This window comes from Lacerta agilis, chromosome 6 (genome assembly GCF_009819535.1).
Source record: "Lacerta agilis isolate rLacAgi1 chromosome 6, rLacAgi1.pri, whole genome shotgun sequence".
NCBI classification, from domain to species: Eukaryota; Metazoa; Chordata; class Lepidosauria; order Squamata; family Lacertidae; genus Lacerta; species Lacerta agilis.
In genome coordinates this window covers 85,750,761-85,758,358 of record NC_046317.1, presented here as the reverse complement: position 1 = coordinate 85,758,358, position 7,598 = coordinate 85,750,761, and the positions used below count along the sequence as shown (strand labels likewise).

At 46.8% G+C, this 7,598-nt stretch overlaps 1 protein-coding gene across 1 annotated transcript in view; it reads left to right on the top strand.

The window, feature by feature from the left end:
* Nucleotides 1–468: 468 nt before the first annotated feature.
* The window catches only part of RBBP8NL (RBBP8 N-terminal like), a 38,956-nt gene continuing 31,826 nt past the window's right edge, over nt 469–7,598 (top strand). The window contains 1 exon segment of the mRNA XM_033153694.1: nt 469–505. The gene's annotated coding sequence lies outside the window, so the exon portion shown is untranslated.

Here is a 7,598-nt window from a genome sequence, read left to right as displayed (position 1 = left end):
CACCCGCCACCTGTGGAAGCTACAATTCTGTAAAAGGAAACGAAAAATTTCCCATCTTAATGGTGGACGCCTTATTGGGGGAGGGAGCTGTTTTGTTCCTGTGATTGACTGACTTTGACCAACTACGCCGAGCTGTAATTATGGGAAAACAATCAAATCTCTATGTGGAGTTGGTGGCAAACCTGTGTGGCCACTTCTTTGTGTTATAGCAGAACCTGTTTAGCAGCTTCAGTACCAGCGAACCACCTTTCTGCTGCTGGGTTAAAGAAACGCAAACCTGTGCAGCAAGTTTGACCGAAATGCAAAAAGAAAAAAAAAGTCTTATTGTCTGTGCAAATTTACCCACATTGCTCTCTCCTATCTCTGCCGTGTTCACACAGCCTCTCTTATTGTTTCTTTGTCATCATGACTAGATAGAGCGACAAAGTCACAGATATCGAGGTGGGAAGGGGTTAGGGAGGGGAGAAAGAGAGAGAAGACAGATGAAGAGACGCTCCGGTCTGATGTGAGTATTTACTATTGCACTTGAGGTGGGTTTTATCTAGTGACTTCCCCTGCTAGCATAACGTATGGCTTGCGGGGGGGGGGGGACGACCCAGAACCGGTGCTGGCATTGTGCCCATGTAATGCAAACGGATCCAGGAACTGAGGCTAATGCACGCCCCACAAGGCACAGACCCTTGAAATTTAAATGTTGGTTTCGTTACCTGCTTGGAGGATGGTCAATATATGCAAGATTTGTCTGAGTGGTTCCGTAGGGGTTCGAGAGATATTCGAGCCTTGCTGGTATCAGACGTCGCTCGTTGGTTTTGTTTATTTGTTCTTGCACAATGTTGTCATCTATCTGTCCAGCTGTCCACCGTTGGAAACAGGATAGTGGCCAAGGTGGGTCAAATCTGACCCTGCAAGGTGATTTCTTCCTTTCTTATTTCTTGCATATGTTTGGAGCACAGATCTTCCCTGGTCATGTTAAGGCGATCTGGCCCCTGTGCGCACTAAACTGCTTGGTGGTTTTCTCATTCTGCTGGGAAACGGATACAAAAGTTCGCATACTTTTAAATGAGTGGAAGTTGGCATTGAAAACGATATTGCGCATCCTACACTGCGTGTCTGTAAACGGGGCAAAGTGCGGGTGTGATGGAACGAGCCTTGCAAGGAACCGAGAGTCCATCCCCTCTTGCATGCTTTTTCATAGAGTTGTCAGTCAGCCAGATGCTGTCCCTCTCTCATTATTTCTCTGTCCCAGCAACAAAGGTATACTGCCTCTGAACCTGGGAGCTTCATCGATGACCAAAATAACCAACTAATAGCCAAATAAAAAATAAAATAAAATTCCTTTCCGCCCAAAGGATAAAGTGTTCAAGCATTAACATGAACAATCTGTTTCAGTCAAAATTAATTCTGATTTAATTTTTAGATTTCGGAGTTTCTATAGATCAGCTAATATGTGGCGGGGAGTAAGGGTTTTTTGAGTGCTGAGCTCCTGGGGAATATGCATTTATCAGACCCAAAGCAGCTGTTAATCACGGGAGGGGTTATAGCTCACTGGTGAAATGCAAATTTGGTTTCCAGAGGTCCCAGGTTCTGCCCCAGGTATCTTCAGGTAGAGCCAGGAAAGATACCTGGGCAGGTGTTGCCATTCAGTGTAGACAAGTGTTTCTCAAACTTGGGTCCCCAGCCTATTGTTGGACTACAACTCCCATCATCCCTGACCGCTGGTCCTGCTAGCTATGGATGATGGGAGCTGTAGTCCAACAATAGGCTGGAGACCCAAGTTTGAGAAACACTGGTGTAGACCATATTGCACTACATGGACCAACAGACCGATTTGATATAAGGCAGCTTCCTATGTGGAAAGGTTGTTGATCAGTGGTAGGGCCCTTGCTTTGAATGCAGAAGGTTTCAGGTTCAATCCCTAGCATATCCATGGAGAGAAGGGAAGACCTCTGTCTAAAATTCTGACTTTGGCATGTCAGCTAACCTGTATGCTCGATATCGTAATCCAAAGCTGTGATGAACAGGATTGTTGCAAATCCATACCGGGAGAGGCTGTTCCTTGCAGCCTATTTCGTTCTGTGCAGAAATAGCAGTGTCCCCAGTCAGCTGAAACTTCATTCATGGGCAGAAGGGCATGAGTCTTCTGCCAATCAAGATATGCCAAGCATCTGAAGCTGCCTTAGGTGATGCAATGGGTCAGTGCCTCTGGTTGCTAACCTGAAGGCTGGTGGTTCGAGCCCAGCCATGGATGACTAGGCAGGAATCTTGCATTATTTTTTTATTAAAAAAAGTTTTTAAAAAAAATGATTCCTGATAACATATAGAATAAGAGAACAAGAAGAGTGGAAGTTTAAAGAAGATTGGAAAATATTTATTGAATATGTGGAGGGAAATTGTGTTTATTTGAAAACGTGGGCAGCATTAAGACAAATTCAACAGTATAAATAAGTTATGATGTATGTAATAATGGAATACTGAATGGCTTAGGTTATATAAAATATGCAGGGATTTATGTTTTGTAAAATGAACTATGGAAAGAGAAGAAGGGAAGTCACGGATATTTTAAGGTTGTTTAAATGAATATTCTAAAATGTAAGACAGAAAATTTAATAAAAATTATAGGGGCGGGGAAGATTCCTGCATTGCACGGGGTTGGACTAGATGACTCTCAGAGTCCCTTCCAACTTCACAATTCTATGGTTCTAAGTCAGACCATCGGTCCATCTAGCCCAGTTCTGTCTACACTGACTGTCAGCAGCTCTCCAACAATGCAGGCCAGGTTCTTTCCTGCTCTGCTACCTGAGGGCCTTTTTAGTGGATGTAGCCAACCAAACCATCCACACAGGGCCGTCTTAAAGGGATCGGCCGCCGTGGCTTGGGGAGGGGGTGCCCGGTATGCCGGCAGGCTCGCGGGGGTGCCCCGGGGGGCCTGGTGCGCTGCGCCACCCAGCACCTATGACGAGACGGCCCTGCATCCACATATAAAGCCCAGGCTCCATATTGGAACTAAAGACACACACACACACACACCCAGTAGCAACTCATTTTCAGAGGCCGACTTTATTCCATTTAGCTGCCATGGTCACGACAGTGAAACCATGCCCTTTGTTTCGAGGAAGGTGGTGCAGAGGCAGTGTGGCGTAGTGGTTAGAATGTTGGACTAGGACCCGGGAGAACAGGGTTCAAATCCCCATTCAGCCACGAAGCTGGCTGGGTGACCTAGGGCCAGTCGCCCTCCCCCAGCCGAAACCACCTCACAGGGTCGTTGTGAGGACAACCACAGCGTCGCGGAGCTTTCCTCATGAGAAGGAAGGGAATCTTGTGCACCTGCTTGTACACCTTGGAGGGGGGAAGGTGGGGTACCAATATAATAAATTAATTTAAGAATCGACACAAGCTCCCCCCCAAGGCAGGTTATTTTGCCCTCTCCTTAATTCTGTCCCTTTCCACTCATCTTCTGTGATCGCCAAGTTTGATCCTGGGATGATAGCTCAGTTAGTAGAGCAGGAGACTCTTGGGGTCGTGGGTTCGAGCCCCACATCGGGCGAAAGATTCCTGCATTGCAGGGGGTTGGACTAGATGACCCTTGTGGTCGGTCCCTTCCAAGTCTGCCATTCTGTGATTCTGTGATCCACCCTGTCCATCTCTTTGGCTTGATCAGGGCTTGGTTTCAGAAGCAACCGGTCCTGCCGCATTGCGAGTTAGCATGAGTTTTTGGGATGGGGTGGGGAGGCGGTGGCTCTTGTTGCTTACTCTGGTTTTGAGACTGGCCCTGCAGCTTTTTCTCTCCATCTTGCCTGCCTGGATATCGTTAAGGCAAAAGGGTTGCCCTAGCACTATAGGCAGAGCCGAGAAAGAGCAAAGGCACTGGGTGGGGACCCACGAAACGAGGCCGGTAGTCTCTGCTCTACCTGCTGGGTGACTACAAGCTGCCTTGATCAACTGCCTCCGTGATGGCGTTGCAGCCAGCTAGCCATGTGCAGCGAGGCAGCTAATGCACATAGCAAGCCACATGCCATTAACCTCCTTTGCACATCCTGTTCATGGGTAGGTATAGGAATTGGGCAGCGGTGAGATTCGGTTCCATTGGCATTTAAAGGTGAATCTGTCAAATTCTCACCCTTCGAATTTCGCACTTACAGGTGAAACCCGAAAAATTAGAATATCGTGGAAAGGTTCATTTCTTTCAGTAATTCAACTTAAAAGGTGAAACTAATATATGAGATAGGCTCATGACATGCAAAGTGAGATATGTCAAGACTTTATTTGTTATAATTGTGATGATTATGGCATACAGCTGATGAGAACCCCAATTTAACAATTTCAACTTTGGGGTTTTCATCAGCTGTGCGCCAAAATCATCACAATTATAACAAATAAAGGCTTGACATATCTCGCTTTGCATGTCATGAGTCTATCTCATATATTAAACTCCAGTAGCTAATGAAAAAATTGCTTACATAAATGGATTTTTCCACGATATTCTAATTTTTTTAGTTTCACCTGTATCCCAATTTTGCAAACAGTGTTTGCAAAAATGTACGGATGGGGGGGGATGTGCATCGCCATGAGCATATTAATGAAAATAACATACAAATGCACTACAAATTGGTTGCAGATACGTGTGCATCAGTCTAAACTACGTACACAAATGTCTTATTGGGAGAAATTCCCACTAAAATCATGTTGAGTTCTCATGAGAGATTGACGAAAAAAAATGATTAAGATTTGACATTCAAAAACCCCTGACCTCCAAGCAGTACTTATTTATCAAAAGTTACAGGTGCACTAATTAAACTTGCTTCCAAATATTGTAATGCTATAGTGCTGAAATGAGAAGTACCAACTAGCACAGGATTTGGGGCGTTGTTTTTCAAGCAACAGTATCTTTTTTAAAAATAATAATAATAACTGTGCAACATTCACAAATGCCACTAGTCCTCAGTGTGTCAGACAGTGTTGGATTGGTGCCAGGGAGTGTTGAATGTTTTCCAGTACACTAGGGAAACACTCCATCTCGAAGCAGCAAATGATTCTTATCGCCTTGCTGGAAATGCAGATTGCAGACAATTTGAGAATGAGGCTGTGTCTACATTTGCGCAAGTCTTTCAAACAGCTACACACTGGGCAGGCACTACTGCCCCATTCACAAAAACAAACCCAGCAGGGTAAGCATTGATGCCCCAGGGTGTGATCCCACGCTGCTGTGGCATGTTGTTGTTGTTGTTCAGTCGTTCAGTTGTGTCCGACTCTTCGTGACCCCATGGACCAGAGCACGCCAGGCACGCCTATCCTTCACTGCCTCTCGCAGTTTGGCCAAACTCATGTTAGTAGCTTCAAGAACACTGTCCAACCATCTCATCCTCTGTCGTCCCCTTCTCCTTGTGCCCTCCATCTTTCCCAGCATCAGGGTCTTTTCTAGGGATTCTTCTCTTCTCATGAGGTGGCCAAAGTACTGGAGCCTCAACTTCAGGATCTGTCCTTCTAGTGAGTACTCAGGGCTGTGGCATACATTTCATTTATTATTGCATTTATGTCCTCCGTGTGCAATACATGGGTCTCCCCCTTCCCATCCTCACAACAACCCTGTGAGGTAGGTTTAGGCAGAGAGATAGACCACTCAACACTAAACATCAGGGTGAACTTTCTGTTCGACGGTGGAACGGACTCCCTCGGAAGGTGGTGGTCTCTCCTTCCTTGGAGGTTTTCAAGCAAAGGATGGGTGGCCATCTGTCAGGGATGCTTTCGTTTCCTGCGTTGCAGGGGGTTGGACTGGATGACCCTCAGGGTCCCTTCCTACTCTACAATTCTATGATTCTACCCCCCTGAGCTTCAGGGCTGAGGATGGGTTTGAACCCTGGTCTCCCAGGTCCTAGTCCAAGACTCTAACCACTGCAGTGCACAAGTGACATGGATGGTCTCTGTCTCCTATTATCATCTGGCTGGTAAGAAGCTGGTCCTGTCCGTGTGCGTCACAACTATACCATAGTGTCCCTGGGATGGCACAGTCTGAAAGTGGTTCACATACCCCAGTAGGAAGAGGGCCTTGATGTGTATTCAGCCTCAGCTCTGGATCCTGCTAAACCAGAATCACTTGCGGTTGCAGCTTCTTCATTTGCATAGTCACAGAGCCAGGTGACTGTGACTTTCCTGTTTAAAAAAGCCATTATTAATAGCTCCTACAGAGCCACTAGGCAGAATACTTACCTGCCCGTTCCCCCAACCCTCAAAAAAAACAGCCAGAAACATAAGGAAAAGCTCAGGATATCCCTGTGCTATTCCCACAGTCCATGTTTAAAAATAACATACCACTGGGGCGCTGCAGACTTTCCAACATTTCTCAGATGAAAATAGGGAGACCTTGAGCCAATTGCAACCTCCCCGCTGAACCTACCTCGCAGGATTGCTATGAAGAAGAAATGTGAGAGGTAAGGGGTTGTGTACAACCCCTTCCACGGATAAATGGAATGAAGTAAGATTTTAAGCTGTAAGCTGCCTTGAGTCCCTGTCAGGGAAATAATAATAATAATAATAATAATAATAATAATAATAATAATAATAATAATAATAGAAACTATGAGAATGATCAGCAACAAACAAACCAGGGAGTAAATCCTATTGAACTCAGTGGAACTTGTTGTTCAGTCATTCAGTCGTGTCCGACTCTTCGTGACCCCATGGACCAGAGCATGCAAGGCACGCCTATCTTTCAGTGCCTCCCGCAGTTTGGCCAAACTCATGCTAGTCGCTTCAAGAACACTGTCCAACCATCTCGTCCTCTGTCATCCCCTTCTCCTAGCGCCTTCCATCTTTCCCAACATCGGGGTCTTTTCTAGCACTAAGTGGGACTTAGTGCTGAGTAAAAATGCTTAGGATTGCAGTATAAGGCTGCACAGTCTTTACCCAGTTCAGGGGCGTAGGAAGGGAGGGGCGGAGGGGACGGGCCGCCCCTGGTTCCACTCTGGGAGGGGTGACAAGATGGCCCCTGCCTCCCCCCGAGGGTGCACGCTCACACAGCATCCATACGGGCTGCTGCTCTCGTGCTCCGTCCGTACGGGCGTCTGTACGGGCTGCCGCTCCAGTGCGCCATCCGTACGGACGGACGGACGGGATGCCGCTCATGCGACAGACTGTACGGTCACTGTGCAAGCGGGCCGCATGGGAGAGGCAGCCCATATGGACTGTGCATTTTCGGCATCCCGTACAGTCGCCGCACATGTGCAGTTCGTACGGGCTGTGCTGCCCCGGGTGCCGGAGAGGGTTCCTCCGCCACTGACCCAGTTACCTGGGAGTAAGCTCCATTGAACACTTAACTCCCCACATTTTCTAAGAAATGGCTGGCTACTGCAACATTGCAATTAAAGAATTTGAAGTGGTTTGGTGACCTTTTCCTTCAAGATTATAGGAAGGGCTTCACCATTTCCTTCATTTGGTGCAGGGCTTTTATTTCCCATATAAACAGAACTCTGTTTTTTGCATCTACACCCACCCCACTTTTAATTGCTCTGTGAGACATGGGGGGAAGGGGGTGAGAAGAAAACTGGGACATTCCAGGATCAAATCAGAAACCAGGACAGCTTCTGTAATTCTGGGACTGTCCC